Genomic DNA, 16,301 nt, shown 5'->3' with positions numbered 1-16,301 from the left:
TATTGACTTCCCTGGTGGTATAGTGGTTAAGAATCCACCTGCCAATACAGGGAACATGACTTTGATCCCTGGTCTGGAAAGATTCCACGTGCTACAGAGCAACTACACCCCTGTGCCACAATTACTGAAGCCCACTAACCCTAGATCCAGTGCTCCAAAACGAAGAGTAGCCCCGACTCACTGTAGCTAGAGAAAGCCCAGATGAAGCAATAAGGACCCAGTACAATGAAAAATTAGTAAATAAATAATTTTTAAAAAGAAATACATGTGACATATAATGCTGTATATATTTAAGGTGTACAAGGTATTAATTTGATACATTTATATTTAGCAACATGATTGCCATTGTAGAGATAATTAGTACCTCTATCACATCACATAATTATCATTTCCTTTTAGTGGCTGGAATAATTAAATTCTAGTCTCTCAGCAAGTTTAATGACAATAACACAATTTAGTCATCTATAGAGTCACACAGGCTTCCCAGGTGGTGCTAGTGATAAAGAACCCACCTGCTATTGCAGAAGATGTAAGAGACACAGGCTTGATCCCTGGCTGGGGAAGATCCCCTGGAGGAGGGCATGGCAACCCACTGCAACATTCTTGCTGGAGAATCCCATAGACAGAGGAGCCTGGTGGGCTACAGTCCATGGGGTTCCAAAGAGTTGGACACAACTGAAGCATTCAGCATGCATGGATGCACATAGAGTCAGTCCTGGGCATTAGATCCATAGGACTTAATTACTACTCACTGCAAATTTGTGCCCTTAAACATCATCTTTTCTATCCCTCCAGCCGCCAGCCCCTGGTAACTACCAACTGACTCTGCTCTCACGAATTTGGCTTTTTTCGATTCTGCATATAAGTGACATCATGCAGTATTTGTCTTTCTCCATCTGATTTACCTCCCTGCCTGAATATAATGCCCTCAATGTTGTTAATCCACTACAAATGTTTGTTCACAAAGGGGCTGTTACATAAGTGTAGGTGCAGGGGCAACCTATGGGGCAGTGTGTCACCCAGGGTTAGTGGTCATGGGAAAAGAGTGGTTACCAGAATACAAAATAGAGAGATTTGCATGGAAATGGTTGCCTCACAAAGAAGAGTGACTTTCAGTTGAGGGCCATCACCAGCCCAAAGCACTGGGATAAATACCCTGGCCTTTGTTGCCAATCTCTGTCCAATGTCCTGCTGGGGCTCCCACTTGAACAAACCCAATCAGAAGCCAGATGGCAGGGAGCCCATTGAGGAATCTACACAGTTCAGCTTCCTGGAACAAAAAAAGGGGTGGGGAGTGGATCTGGGGGGACAGAGAGACGCAGCATATGTGTCCACCTTGCCTACCAGACTGTAAACTCCTGGAAGACCAGCACATTTAATCAGTCAAGTGAGACCAGGCTGTTTGCAGAAACACACAATGTTTAACATTCAGTTGCATGAAAGAGTGAAGTTTATTTCTTGTTCATACATATGTATGTCCCTCATGGGTGTCTGCTCACCATGGTCACCCAGGCACCCAGAGACCCCAGAGGTCCCAAGGCTGGCAGGGAAGCCACAGTTTTGTAGTGTTAATCTAAGAAAGCTCAGGAGGGCCTCGTGACAACCATGGAATCTTTCTCCTGGAAGTGACACCAGTCATTTCTGCTATAAACTCACTGGCCAGGAATGATCAGGACCCCCACACACCCACCCACAAGAGACTGATGTGCAGATCCCACTATGCATGCAGAATGCAGCACGCTGAAAATACTGGGTCAACAGTTCCAGCACTCTATTCTCATCTGCCTCCTTGGCTCCCAGCACAGCACCGGGGTAATGTTTGTCCATGGACAAAACGCCTGTCAGAATGAGACCGTGGTCCTATTGGTGGCAGGGAAGAGATAGGTGAGAATAACCCACTGGGCTACTTGCCCACCAAAGTGACCTTCAGGTTGAAAAAAGTATGCCAATAAAACTATCACAAGAGAATGTATTAAGTAGCCATTGTTCACTTATTCATTTAACATGCATATTGAGTAACTACCACGTGCCTAGAAGTTTCTAGACCCCCTTGGATTCTGATATTTGGGAAGGAAAGGGTTCTGTGTTGCTCAAGCAACAGAACCTGGCTCTGGTTAATTAAGCAATAAAGGTGTTTGGTCAAAAGTTATTGGAGGGGGTTTGGAATCATCTGGCCCCCCAATGGGGCCCAGATAGGAGAAGCTGGGGTCTCTCCATGCAGGGGAACTGGGGAAGGGACAGGCCAGAGGAAGGTCCACTCTGGGCTGTTTCTGGTGTCCCCTTTGCAAGGCAGCTGCCCAGCCAATGATGGACATGCTTCCTCTACTCTCCTCTTTCTTCTCCCTCTGCTCCTGGCGTCTTCCTCTGCCCTAACTCACTTTCATCCCTGCCTGCCTCCCCCTTATGTAACTGTCCCCTGTCCCAAGGGCTCTTATGTAACCAAGTCACCTCGGGCTCCCATCCCCACCTCACAGCTCCCACCTCGGCCTCGCCTGTCAGGTACAATCCTTCACAGTTGGCTGGGCCAAGCCCTCAAGAGGAATGTAGAGAGAAGGAGCGGGTGAGAGGGAGGGAGGGGCCGCTCCTCACTCCAAAGGGGGCTGGATGAGGCTCCCTGGCAGGCAGGAGCTCTGGAGGGGCCGGTTCTGCAGGGGAAGCCCTGGCCCATGGCCTGCTGTCAGGAGACTCAAGCTGGCGTTCTGTGCCTCAACTCCCACCTCCGTAAAGTGAGGCTAGAGATGTGGTTAATGCTACTGAATTGTATACTTGAAATTTACTATGAGAATAGATCTCAAGTTATTTCACCACACACCCTCAAGAAGAAATGGTAACTGCAAGGTGATATGTAAGGTGATAGAGTGTGAATTTGCTTCATTATGGTAATCGTTTCACAGTGTATACATATATCAAGTCATCATGTTATATGCCTCAAATGCAAGCCAATTGTACCTCAAAAAAGCTGGGGAAAAGTTTTGATAAAGCTAAATGTGGATATAGTTTTCTTCATAAGATGTCCACAGGATCAGAAAACTGTGTGTGCATATGTATGAATCTATAGCAGTTCAGTTCAGTTCAGTTCATTTCAGTCGCTCAGTCTTGCCTGACTCTTTGCAATCCCATGGGCTGCAGCACACCAGGCTTCCTTGTCCATCACCAACTCCCAGAGATGCTCAAACTCATGTCCTTCAGGTCAGTGATGCCATCCAACCATCTCATCTTCCATCATCCCCTTCTCCTCCTGCCTTCAGTCTTTCCCAGCATGAAGGTCTTTTCCAATGAGTCAATTCTTTGCATCAGGTGGCCAAAGTATTACAGCTTCAGCTTCAGCATCAGTCCTTCCAGTGAATATTCAGGACTGATTTCCTTTAGGATTGAGTGGTTTGACCTGAGAAATCCATATGTGTGTGTGTGTGTGTGTGTGTGATTTGTGCCCTCCAAGAGTCTGATTACAGAACTTACACAGGACTGGGGAAACACACTCTTGGAGGGCACAAACAAAATCTTGTGCCCACTAGGACCCAGGAGAAAGGAGCAGTGACCCCACAGAGACTGACCCGGATATGCCTATGACCCAGACAGGCCAGGAGTCTACATCGGAGGCATTGATAGTGGCTTGCTGCAGCATCAGGGGCACTAAATACATAAAATCCTTTTGAAGGAGGTCACCATTATTTTCATTACCCCTACCATAGTTTGGTCTCAAGTCAAACAAGACGAAAGGAACACAACCGGGTCCATCAACAGAAAATTGGAATAAGGATTTACTGAGAAACCCCTCCTCCAAGGTAAGGAGCAGTGGCTGTGCTTTGCTGGAGCAGCTGTGAAGAGATAGCCCACGTCCAAGGTAAGACAAACCCAAGTAAGACAGTAGGTGTTCCGAGAGGGCATCAGAGGGCAGACACACTAAAACCATAATCACAGAAACTAGCCAATCTGATTACACGGACCAGAGCCTTGTCTAACTCAATGAAACTAAGCCATGCCATGTGGGGCCACCCAAGATGGATAGGTCATGGTGGAGAGGTCTGACAGAATGTGGTCCACTGGAGAAGGGAATGGCAAACCACTTCAGTATTCTTGCCTTGAGAACCTCATGAACAGTAGGAAAAGGCAAAATGATAGGATACTGAAAGAGGAACTCCCCAGGTTGATAGGTGCCCCATATGCTACTGGAGATCAGTGGAGAAACAACTCTAGAAAGAATGAAGGGATGGAGCCAAAGCAAAAACAATACCCAGTTGTGGATGTGACTGGTGATAGAAGCAAGATCCAATGCTGTAAAGAGCAATATTGCATAGGAACCTGGAATGTCAGGTCCATGAATCAAGGCAAATTGGAAGTGGTCAAACAAGAGATGGCAAGAGTGAACATCGGCATTCTAGGAATCAGCGAACTAAAATGGACTGGAATGGGTGAATTTAACTCAGATGACCATTATATCTACTACTGTGGGCAGGAATCCCTTAGAAGAAATGGAGTAGCCATCATGATCAACAAAAGAGTCTGAAATGCAGTACTTGGATGCAATCTCAAAAACAACAGAATGATCTCTGTTTGTTTCCAAGCCAAACCATTCAATATCACAGTAACTCAAGTCTATGCCCCAACCAGTAACGCTGAAGAAGCTGAACTTGAACAGTTCTATGAAGACCTACAAGACCTTTTAGAACTAACACCCCAAAAAGATGTCCTTTTCATTATAGGGGACTGGAATGCAAAAGTAGGAAGTCAAGAAACACCTGGAGTAACAGGCAAATTTGGCCTTGGAGTACAGAATGAAGCAGGGCAAAGGCTAATAGAGTTTTGTCAAGAGAATGCACTGGTCATGGCAAATACCTTCTTCCAACAACACAAGAGAAGACTCCACACATGGACATCACCAGATGGTCAACACCAAAATCAGTTTGATTCTATTCTTTGCAGCCAAAGATGGAAAGCTCTATACAGTCAAGAAAAACAAGACCAGGAGCTGACTGTGGCTCAGATCATGAACTCCTTATTGCCAAATTCAGACTTAAATTGAAGAAAGTAGGGAAGACCATTAGACCATTCAGCTATGACCTAAATCAAATCCCTTATGATTATACAGTGGAAGTGAGAAATAGATTTAAGGGACTAGGTCTTATAGACAGAGTGCCTGATGAACTATGGAATGAGGTTCATGACATTGTACAGGAGACAAGGATCAAGACCATCCCCATGGAAAAGAAATGCAAAAAAGCAAAATGGCTGTCTGGGGAGGACTTACAAATAGCTGTGAAAAGAAGAGAAGCAAAAAGCAAAGGAGAAAAGGAAAGATATAAGCATCTGAATGCAGAGTTCCAAAGAATAGCAAGGAGAGATAAGAAAGCTCTCCTCAGTGATCAATGCAAAGAAATAGAGGAAAACAACAGAATGGGAAAGAGTAGAGATCTCTTCAAGAAAATTAGAGATACCAAGGGAACATTTCATGCAAAGATGGACTCGATAAAAGACAGAAATCGTATGGACCTAACAGAAGCAGAAGATATTAAGAAGAGATGGCAAGAATACATGGAAGAACTATACAAAAAAGATCTTCATGACCAGGATAATCACGATGGTGTGATCACTCATCTAGAGCCAGACATCCTGGAATGTGAAGTCAAGTGGGCCTTAGAAAGCATCACTACGAACAAAGCTAGTGGAGGTGATGGAATTTCAGTTGAGCTATTTGAAATCCTGAAAGATGATGCTGTGAAAGTGTTGCACTCAATATGCCAGCAAGTTTGGAAAACTCAGCAGTGGCCACAGGACTGGAAAAGGTCAGTTTTCATTCCAATCCCAAAGAAAGGCAATGCCAAGGAATGCTCAAACTACCACACAACTGCACTCATCTCACATGGTAGCAAAGTAATGCTCAAAATTCTCCAAGCCAGGCTTCAACAGTACAAGAACCAAGAAATTCTGGATGTTGAAGCTGGATTTAGAAAAGGCAGAGGAACCAGAGACCAAATTGCTAACATCCATTGGATCATGGAAAAAGCAAGAGAGTTCCAGAAAAACATCTATTTCTGCTTTATTGACTATGCCAAAGCCTTTGACTGTGTGGATCACAACAAACAGTTGAAAATTCTGAAAGAGATGGGAATACCAGACCACCTGACCTGTCTCCTGAGAAATCTATATGCAGGTCAAGAAGCAACAGTTAGAACAGCACATGGAACAACAGACTGGTTCCAAATTGGTAAAGGAGTCCATCAAAGCTATATATTGTCACCCTGCTTATTTAACTTACATGCAGAGTTCATCATGCAAAATGCTGGGCTGGATGAAGCAAAAATTGAAATCAAGATTGCTGGGAGAAATATCAATAAGCTCAGATATCCAGATGACACCACCCTTATGGCAGAAAGTGAAGAACTGAAGAGCCTCTTGATGAAAGTGAAAGAGGACAGTGAAAAACTCAACATTCAAAAAACTAAGATCCTGGCATCTGGTCCCATCATGGCATGTTAAATAGAAGGGGAAAGAATGAAAACAGTAACAGACTTTATTTTCTTGGGCTTCAAAAATCATTGCAGATGGTGATTGCAGCCATGAAATCAAAAGACACTTGCTTCTTGGAAGAAAAGCTATGACCAACCTAGACAGCATATTAAAAAGTGGAGACATTACTTTACCAACAAAGCTCCATCTAGTCAAAGTTATGGTTTTCCAGTAGTTATGTACAGATGTAAGAGTTGGACTATAAAGAAAGCTGAGCACTGAAAAATTGATGCTTTTGAACTGTGGTGTTGGAGAAGACTCTTGAGGATCCCTTGGACTGCAAGGAGATCCAACCAGTCCATTCTAAAGGAAATCAGCCCTGGATATTCATTGGAAGGACTGATGATGAAGCTGAAACTCTAATGCTTTGGCCACCTGATGGGAAGAACTGAGTCACTGGGAAAGACCCTGATGCTGGGAAAGATTGAAGGCGGGAGGAGAAGGAGATGACAGATGGGATGAAATGGTTGGATGGCATCACCAACTCGGTGGACATGAGTTTGTGCAAGCTCCGGGAATTGGTAATGGACAGGGAAGCCTGGCGTGCTGCAGTCCATGGGGTCACAAAGAGTTGGACATGAACTGAACTGAACTGATATATATAATTAATTTAGAACATTGCCTGACACTCAATAAAATACTAAAGAACTATTTGTTTTGGGGAAGAGGGGGAAAATGGATTCTAAATAATTGTGTCTTGATCAGTGGTTCTCAGACTTTATTTCTCAGAACTCCTTTACACTCTTAAAGTTGATAGAAGACTTCAAAGAGTTTTTGTCTAGGTGAGTTTTACCTATCAGTATTTATCATATTTTTAAATTAAAGCCAAGCAGTTTTGAAAAATATTTACTCATTCATCTAAAAATAACAATAATAAATTCATTACATGTTAACACAAAATCTTACAAAAAAAAAAAAACTCCCATATTTCCCAAAACAAAAAGCACTAGTGAAAAGTGTAGTGATATTATGTTTTTGAAAATCTGTTAGATCTGACTTAATAGAAGGCAGCTGAATGCCACATCTGCCACTGCTTTCAGCCTATTGCAATATCACATGTCTTGAACATGCTAGAAAATTCCTCTATACACCTGTGAGAGAGTGACAATGTAAAGGACAAATAAGATCTTAGCATTATTATGAAGCTCTGGGAGTTGGTGATGGACAGGGAAGCCTGGCGTGCTGCAGTCCATGGGGTCACAAAGAGTCGGACACGACTGAGCGACTGAACTGACTATTATGAATACAGTTTTGATCTGGCAGACCCCCTGAAAGGTTCCCTGGAATTCATTTTGGGAACCGCCTGGTATATTGAGGAGAGGAAGAAAGCAGAGAAAACAGGCATATTTTCATGTCTTCTCCCAATCTGTGAAGGCTCACTGGGCACCAGCTCTGACAAGGCAATGATGCAAAGCCCTTAACAGGCATCAGCTCAGTCACTGCTCATTCAGCTTCAATCAGTGGGATCTGTTAAGATCAGAAACCAACCTAGACACAGAGACACTAAGTGACTTTTCCAAGGTTGCACAGTGATCTGGATATTCAGTGCCCACTGTTTCTGGTTCAGGAGCTCCTGCTCTGAAACTCGGAGTTCTAATGTCTCCTCCCACGTAGCTTAGGCCATTTCTGGTCAATGAAATGTAAGGGCAAGTCTATAGTTGAAAGGAGAAGGGGAGAGGGGCAGTTCTAGGAATGATTTCTTTCCTGGTTAACATGAGGCTCATAAGGAGAGCTCTCTCTTGACCACCTCTTTCCTACATTTGGAGACTATCAAGTGAAGACTTCAAGGGGCTTTGGCAACCATCTTGTGACCATGAGGTGCCAACCTGAGTATGGCAAAGCAGAAGGCTGAGAAGAGTCTGGGCCATTGTTGACGTTGCTGACCTGTGAACCAGCTGAGAGATCACTCATCCTAATTCACTGTTGTGTGTTAACAAGAATCTCTACTGATGAGGCCATTTTTTATTCTGTATTAATACTTGAATACTGCCTAACTGACGGCTTTAGGGGCATTTGGAGAATGTCCGCACGTTGACCTCACAGGGAACCAGAGGGGCCGTGATGAGACTATTCCAAGTAATGTGTGGACCACAGACAAGGACCTGCGCGAGCCAATGCGGGAAAGAGAGAGAGGTGGCTGCCATATGGTGACAAGAAAGAGTGTGACGATCGATTAGTGATGTCTGTCACAGGCACAAACCCACAGAATGATGCGTCCCACACTCACTTACTCCTGACTGCTCACTCCAAAAAATGCATCCAGACATGATAATGGCCCCAAATTCCCTCATTCCCACTCTGGAGGGAAAGTCAAGTTCTGAAGTCTCCGGGGAAGAAGAAGAGGGCTCCCAGGACTCCATTGATTTGAGGTACTCCCACATGCTCAGGACTAACCACCTCTCTCTCACACTCGAGTGAGACAGCCTGCCTCCTCTGCTCACTGAAGCTCCCTGAGGTAGGATCCACCTCGTGTCCATCTGTCAATCACAATAGGATCAGGTACAAAGCCCGGCACTTAGCAGACACCCAAGGAAAGTGTTAGTGATCCATCAAGGTCTGATATTCAGGTGTCACCTGACCACCTGTGATGTCTCTGCATCGACATCATTCAAATTCACTTCTCCATGGAGTTTACTGGTGTTTCCAGAATTCCCACCCGTGAGGCAGTGCAGTGGATGGGAGGAGCACGTGTAGCTAAGTTCACATCCTGCCTCTGCTCACGTACCAGCCATAAGACCTCAGAGAAGTCATTCAACCTTTCCAAGACTCAGTGCCGTCACAGCAAGATGCCAATGTCTACCTCAGAAAGTTCCTTCATTAGAGTTAGTTGATCCACAGAAGTGGACACAGTGACTCCAGAACCCTGAGCGGCACCTTCCTTTGGAAAATGATCTATTTAGTAGAGAAAAGAGGTTATTTATGGGTTTGGATGCAGAATAGACGTACCTCCAAAGGGAAAGCAAGGCTGGAATTTATTCATTTAGTCAACAAATATCTAGTGAACAATGCCCTGTACTGGGCATGGGATACAGGGGGGAACAATGGGCATCATTCCTGTTTTCTTTGTGCTTAGAGCCTCTGGTCACATGAGGTGACTGAAATTTAAATTAATTAGAAATATGTAAAATTGAACGTTGAGTTTTACAGTCATACCAGTCACATATAAAGTGCTCCATGGCCACATGTGGCCGGTGGGTACCATACCAGACAGCACAGGTAGAGAACATTCCCATCACTGTAGAAAGTTCTTATTGGAAAGCACTGAGATACGGCCTAGTAGGCAGATAGACACTAAAAAAAGAACAACACAAACACCTAATCACGCACCAGGACATTTATCAGTAGAAAAGTCACAGGCAGTGCTCTTGCCATTTTTCAGTTGAGAAATAGAGCCTGGCAAGCAATTAGCTCAAAGTGGACTGAGCATCTGAGAGGCTGATATAGCTCTCAGCACCTCCTAGAGCTGTTCTCTCTGGGGCTAGAGCCCAGGGAAGCCCTTCAGGGACATGAGGCTTGTCTAGGATGATATCTGACTTTGCAGCAAATGACACAAGTTTAGCCACTGGTTGAGAGGAAGGGTGTAGGTGGAATCCTAGCTCTGCAAACTATATAACTGTGGGAGGTAATTAACACCTTGGGCCTCAGTGCCTCCATTTATAAAACGGGTAAATAACAGTATCTGGCATAGAGAGTTGCTGGGAGGATTAAGTACTCTAAAGAATATAAATATGCTACTGGAGATCAGTGGAGAAATAACTCTAGAAAGAAAGAAGGGATGGAGCCAAAGCAAAAACAATACCCAGCTGTGGATATGACTGGTGATAGAAGCAAGATACAATGCTGTAAAGAGCAATATTGCATAGGAACCTGGAATGTCAGGTCCATGAATCAAGGCAAATTGGAAGTGGTCAAACAAGAGATGGCAAGGATGAACATCGACATTCTAGGAATCAGCAAACTAAAATGGACTGGAATGGGTGAATTTAACTCAGATGACCATTATATCTACTACTGTGGGCAGGAATCCCTCAGAAGAAATGGAGTAGCCATCATGGTCAACAAACGAGTCTGAAATGCAGTACTTGGATGCAATCTCAAAAATGACAGAATGATCTCTGTTCGTCTCCAAGGCAAACCATTCAATATCACAGTAATCCAAGTCTATGCCCCAACCAGTAATGCTGAAGAAGCTGAAGTTGAACGGTTTTATGAAGAACTACAAGACCTTTTAGAACTCACACTCAAAAAAGATGTCCTTTTCATTATAGGGGACTGGAATGCAAAAGTAGGAAGTCAAGAAACACCTGGAGTAACAGGCAAATTTGGCCTTGGAATACAGAATGAAGCAGGGCAAAGACTAATAGAGTTTTGCCAAGAAAATGCACTGGTCATAGCAAACACCCTCTTCCAACAACACAAGAGAAGACTCTACACATGGACATCACCAGATGGTCAACACTGAAATCAGATTGATTATATTCTTTGCAGCCAAAGATGGAGAAGCTCTAACAGTCAACAAAAACAAGACCAGGAGCTGACTGTGGTTCAGATCATAAACTCCTTATTACCAAATTCAGACTTAAATTGAAGAAAGTAGGGAAAACCACTAGGCCATTCAGGTATGACCTAAATCAAATCCCTTATGATTATACAGTGGAAGTGAGAAATAGATTTAAGGGCCTAGATCTGATAGATAGAGTGCCTGATGAACTATGGAATGAGGTTCGTGACATTGTACAGGAGACAGGGATCAAGACCATCCCCATGGAAAAGAAATGCAAAAAAGCAAAATGGCTGTCTGGGGAGGCCTTACAAATAGCTGTGAAAAGAAGAGAGGCAAAAAGCAAAGGAGAAGAGGAAAGATATAAGCGTCTGAATGAAGAGTTCCAACGAATAGCAAGAAGAGGTAAGAAAGCCTTCTTCAGCGATCAGTGCAAAGAAATAGAGGAAAACAACAGAATGGGAAAGACTAGAGATCTCTTCAAGAAAATTAGAGATACCAAGGGAACATTTCATGCAAAGATGGGCTTGATAAGGACAGAAATGGTATGGACCTAACAGAAGCAGAAGATATTAAGAAGAGGGGGCAAGAATACACAGAAGAACTGTACAAAAAAGATCTTCACGACCCAGATAATCACGATGGTGTGATCACTCATCTAGAGCCAGACATCCTGGAATGTGAAGTCAAGTGGGCCTTAGAAAGCATCACTATGAACAAGGCTAGTGGAGGTGATGGAATTCCAGTTGAGCTATTTGAAATCCTGAAAGATGATGCTGTGAAAGTGCTGCACTCAATATGCCAGCAAATTTGGAAAACTCAGCAGTGGCCACAGGACTGGAAAAGGTCAGTTTTCATTCCAATTCCAAAGAAAGGCAATGCCAAAGAATGCTCAAACTACCGCACAATTGCACTCATCTCACATGCTAGTAAAGTAATGCTCAAAATTCTCCAAGCCAGGCTACAGCAATATGTGAACCATGAACTCCCTGATGTTCAAGCTGGTTTTAGAAAAGGCAGAGGAACCAGAGATCAAATGGCCAACATCTGCTGGATCATGGAAAAAGCAAGAGAGTCCCAAAAAAACATCTATTTCTGCTTTATTGACTATGCCAAAGCCTTTGACTGTATGGATCACAATAAAGTGTGGAAAATTCTGAAAGAGATGGGAATACCAGACCACCTGACCTGCCTCTTGAGAAATCTGTATGCAGGTCAGGAAGCAACACTTAGAAATGGACATGGAACAACAGACTGGTTCCAAATAGGAAAAGGAGTACGTCAAGGCTGTATATTGTCACCCTGCTTATTTAACTTCTATGCGGAGTACATCATGAGAAACGCTGGACTGGAAGAAACACAAGCTGGAATCAAGATTGCCGGGAGAAATATCAATAACCTCAGATACGCAGATGACACCACCCTTATGGCAGAAAGTGAAGAGGAACTAAAAAGCCTCTTAATGAAAGTGAAAGAGGAGAGCGAAAAAGCTGGCTTAAAGCTCAACATTCAGAAAACAAAGATCATGGCATCCAGTCCCATCACTTCATGGGAAATAGATGGAGAAACAGTAGAAACAGTATCAGACTTTTTTTGGGGGGGCTCCAAAATCACTGCAGATGGTGACTGCAGCCATGAAATTAAAAGATGCTTACTCCTTGGAAGAAAAGTTATGACCAACCTAGATAGTATATTCAAAAGCAGAGACATTACTTTGCTGACTAAGGTCCTTCTAGTCAAGGCTATGGTTTTTCCAGTGGTCATGTATGGATGTGAGTGTTGGACTGTGAAGAAGGCTGAGGGCAAAGAATTAATGCTTTTGAACTGTGGTGTTGGAGAAGACTCTTGAGAGTCCCTTGGACTGCAAGGAGATCCAACTAGTCCATTCTGAAGGAGATCAGCCCTGGGATTTCTTTGGAAGGAATGATGTTAAAGCTGAAACTCCAATACTTTGGCCACCTCATGAGAAGAGTTGACTCATTGGAAAAGACTCTGATGCTGGGAGGGATTGGGGGCAGGAGGAGAAGGGGACGACCGAGGATGAGATGGCTGGATGGCATCATTGACTCGATGGACATGAGTCTGAGTGAACTCCGGGAAATGGTGATGAACAGGGAGGCCTGGCATGCTGCGATTCATGGGGTTGCAAAGAGTCGGACATGACTGAGCGACTGAACTGAACTGAACTGAACTGAACTGAACTGAACTGAAAGAATATAAAGCACTTAGAAGAGCTCCTGGCTCACAGTGATGATGGGTGCTTGGGACCTTTGAACCTTTTGGGGGAGATGCACCAACGTCTCAACAACCGCCTTCATTTTAACCCTTTACTTCTCAAAGTATCATCACTCAAAGCTAAATTGATCACCACGGTCAGATCCCTCTGTAAAATGGGCCAGGAAGGGGAATATAACCATAATTGTAACCAACTCACACTAACAGTTTTACAGGCTGGGCTCAGTGAGGAGCCCTTTTTTCTTACGTGTGGTGTTGTTTTTTTCTTGGCCACGGGGCAAGTCTTGTGGGATTTTAGCTTCCTGACTAGTGATGGAACCTGGGCTTTTGACAGTGGTTGTGCCAAGTCCTAAACACTGGGCCACCAACGAATTTCCTATAATATGTGTTTAATCTTCACAACAACACCAGTAGGTATGCATTGCTAAAATTATCCTCCATTTTGCATATGAGGAAATTGAAACTTACAAAGCTGAATTTCCCCATCTTTACAGAGGGAAAGAGGGGCTTTCCAGGTGGTGCTAGTGGTAAAGAATCCACCTGCCAATGCAGGAGACGTCAGAGACGCAGGTTCAATCGCTAGGTCGGGAAGATTCCCTGGAGGAGGGCATGGCAACCCAATCCAGTGTTCTCGCCTTGAGAATCCCATGGACAGAGAAGCCTGGTGGGCTACAGTCCATGGGGTGGGAAAGAGACAGGACTGAAGGGATTTATTATGCAGGCGGAGGGAAAGAAAAGCATCTTGGTGTCAGTTCCACTATACACCACCAGGTGGCAGTGCCCACCTATTTTCAGTTCCACAGTCTGGGAGACCACTGAGGAGGGGTTTGTCTCACAAACATTTAAAGGTGACCTACAGAGTGCCAGGCTCTGATCTAGGCTCTGAGAACACGTCTGCCAAAGAAACAGGGGACGTTTTCAGTTTTTGTGCTTCTTCTCCATTTTTTCTTAAAATTAATATAAGGTATTTGGAGAGAGGCCTACCCAAAGATATGTGGCCTGCCTGGGAGAAAATAGTTTTGGCCGGGCAAGAGACTCGCAGGAAGGTGCGAGAATATCCGAAAGTTCCACGATCCCCAAAGATCAGGGCCTGCAGCTTGGCCCAGAAGGAAGTGCTATTCCACAACCCATCTTGCTTGCCTCTCCACAACCCCCTTTCCCCACACAGAGAAGTGTGGGAACTGGAGTTGTCTCTCTGTCATGTAGGGCTGGGATGGGGTGAGGGGTCTTATCCATACCACAAAGGGGTCCTCAAAGTTCTGGGGAGGGGGGGATTGCGGAGAGACGACTGGGAAAATCCGGCCTGAAGCTGGAGTGCAGCCCCCAGGCAAGGTCGAGGCACTGCCGACCTCAGATAGCCCAGGGGGTCTAGGAGCCACGCTCAGTGTTGAGGTACGAGGTGGCCCAGACCCCTTCCGTAAGGAGCGTCTCACAGTTGCGCTGTGGGCGGGTGAGCAGCCTGAGCTCTGAGTGTCGGCTGAGCACCAGACTAGTGGCCCCAGGCCCCCAAGTGTGTGCTCGAGGCAATCGTGGAAATGTGCGTATGTATATGGGTAATGAAGGCGGTAGCAGTGGTGGGATCCTGCATGTGGGTCCATGTGAGGGGTGAGTGGACTTGTGAATATGCTCGTGGTAGATGTATGAGTATGTTTGGGGTGGCCAAGAACACGGATGTGGGGCTCATGGTGCATAAAGGGACAAAGGCACACGGCAGGAGGTGGCAGGATTGGAGTGTGCCCAGGTGGGAGGGGCTGCCTGGCTGAAGTTGGGGTGTTAGTGATTCTGGAACAGTCTCAGCAGAATCCTCTCTGCACCCTGGATCCGGCACTGGTATATTGTGGGAAAGTAACTGTTTAGAATTCAAGATTGAGAAAGGAGTTCAACAGGGCTGTCTGCTGGCACCCTATTTGTTTGACCTATCGGCCGAGCCCATCATGAGAAATGCCGGGCTGGATAAGATACAAGCTGGAATCAAGATAGGCGGGAGAAACATCAACAACCTTAGGTATGTGGATGATACCACTCTAATGGCAGAAAGTGAAGAGGAACTAAAGAGCCTCTTGATGAGGGTGAAGAGAGAGAGTGAAAGAGCCAGTTTAACACTAAATATTACAAAAAACTAAGATCATAGCATCAGGCCCCATTACTTCATGGCCAATAGAAGGGGAAAAGGTGGAAGTAGTGACAGATTTCTTCTTCTTGGGCTCCAAAATCACTGTGGATGGTGACTGCAGCCATGAAATCAGAATATGATTACTTCTTGGCAGGAAAGGTGTGAGAAACTTAGACGGTATGTTAAAAGGTAGAAACACTACTCTGCCGACAAAGGTCATATAGTCAAGGCTATGGTCTTATTAATGGCCGGGTACTCTTGTGAGAGCTGGACCGGAAAGAAAGCAGAACGCCAAAGAATTGATGCCTTCGAAATGGGGTGCTGGAGAAGACTTCTGAAAGTTCCTCGGACAGCAAGATCAAACCAGTCAGTCTTAAGGGAAATCAACCCTGAATACTCGTTGGAAAGACTGATGCCGAAGCTGAAGCTCCAGTAGTTTGGTCACCTGATGCGAGCAGCGGACTCATTGGAAAAGTCCCTGATGCTGGAGAAGATTGAAGGCAGAAGGAGAAGAGGGCGTCAGAGGATGAGATGGCTGCATGGCAACACCGATGCAATGGACATGAACTTGAGCAAAGTCAAGGAGATGGTGAGGGACAGGGAGGAGGAGGCCTGGCGTGCTGCAGTCCAGGGGGTTGCAAAGAGTCGGACACGACAAGGCGACAGAACAACAGCTGTTTAGGAACCCACAGTTTAGAAAACCCCTCTATGTGTGTGTTTCTGCAAGTGGATCAACGGAGGAAAATGTCCAGCGCGTCCAGAGTGCTTTTGGACGCACTGTGGATGTGAGGGTGGTGGTCTCCCTAAATGCGGACACTGGAGGGGGCTCGTCTCGGCCCTGCAAGCGGGGAGCAAGGAGCGTGCGCCGGGTTCCGCTTGGAACAATCAGCCCTGGACGGGACGGGGGCGGGGTTCGGAGGCTCGGGGGCGGGGCCTCAGGGGGCG

The sequence above is a fragment of the Oryx dammah genome, unplaced genomic scaffold, assembly GCF_014754425.2.
Source record: "Oryx dammah isolate SB20612 unplaced genomic scaffold, SCBI_Odam_1.1 HiC_scaffold_2, whole genome shotgun sequence".
In the NCBI taxonomy this organism is placed as follows: Eukaryota; Metazoa; Chordata; class Mammalia; order Artiodactyla; family Bovidae; genus Oryx; species Oryx dammah.
Note: the sequence above shows the minus strand (reverse complement) of the source record.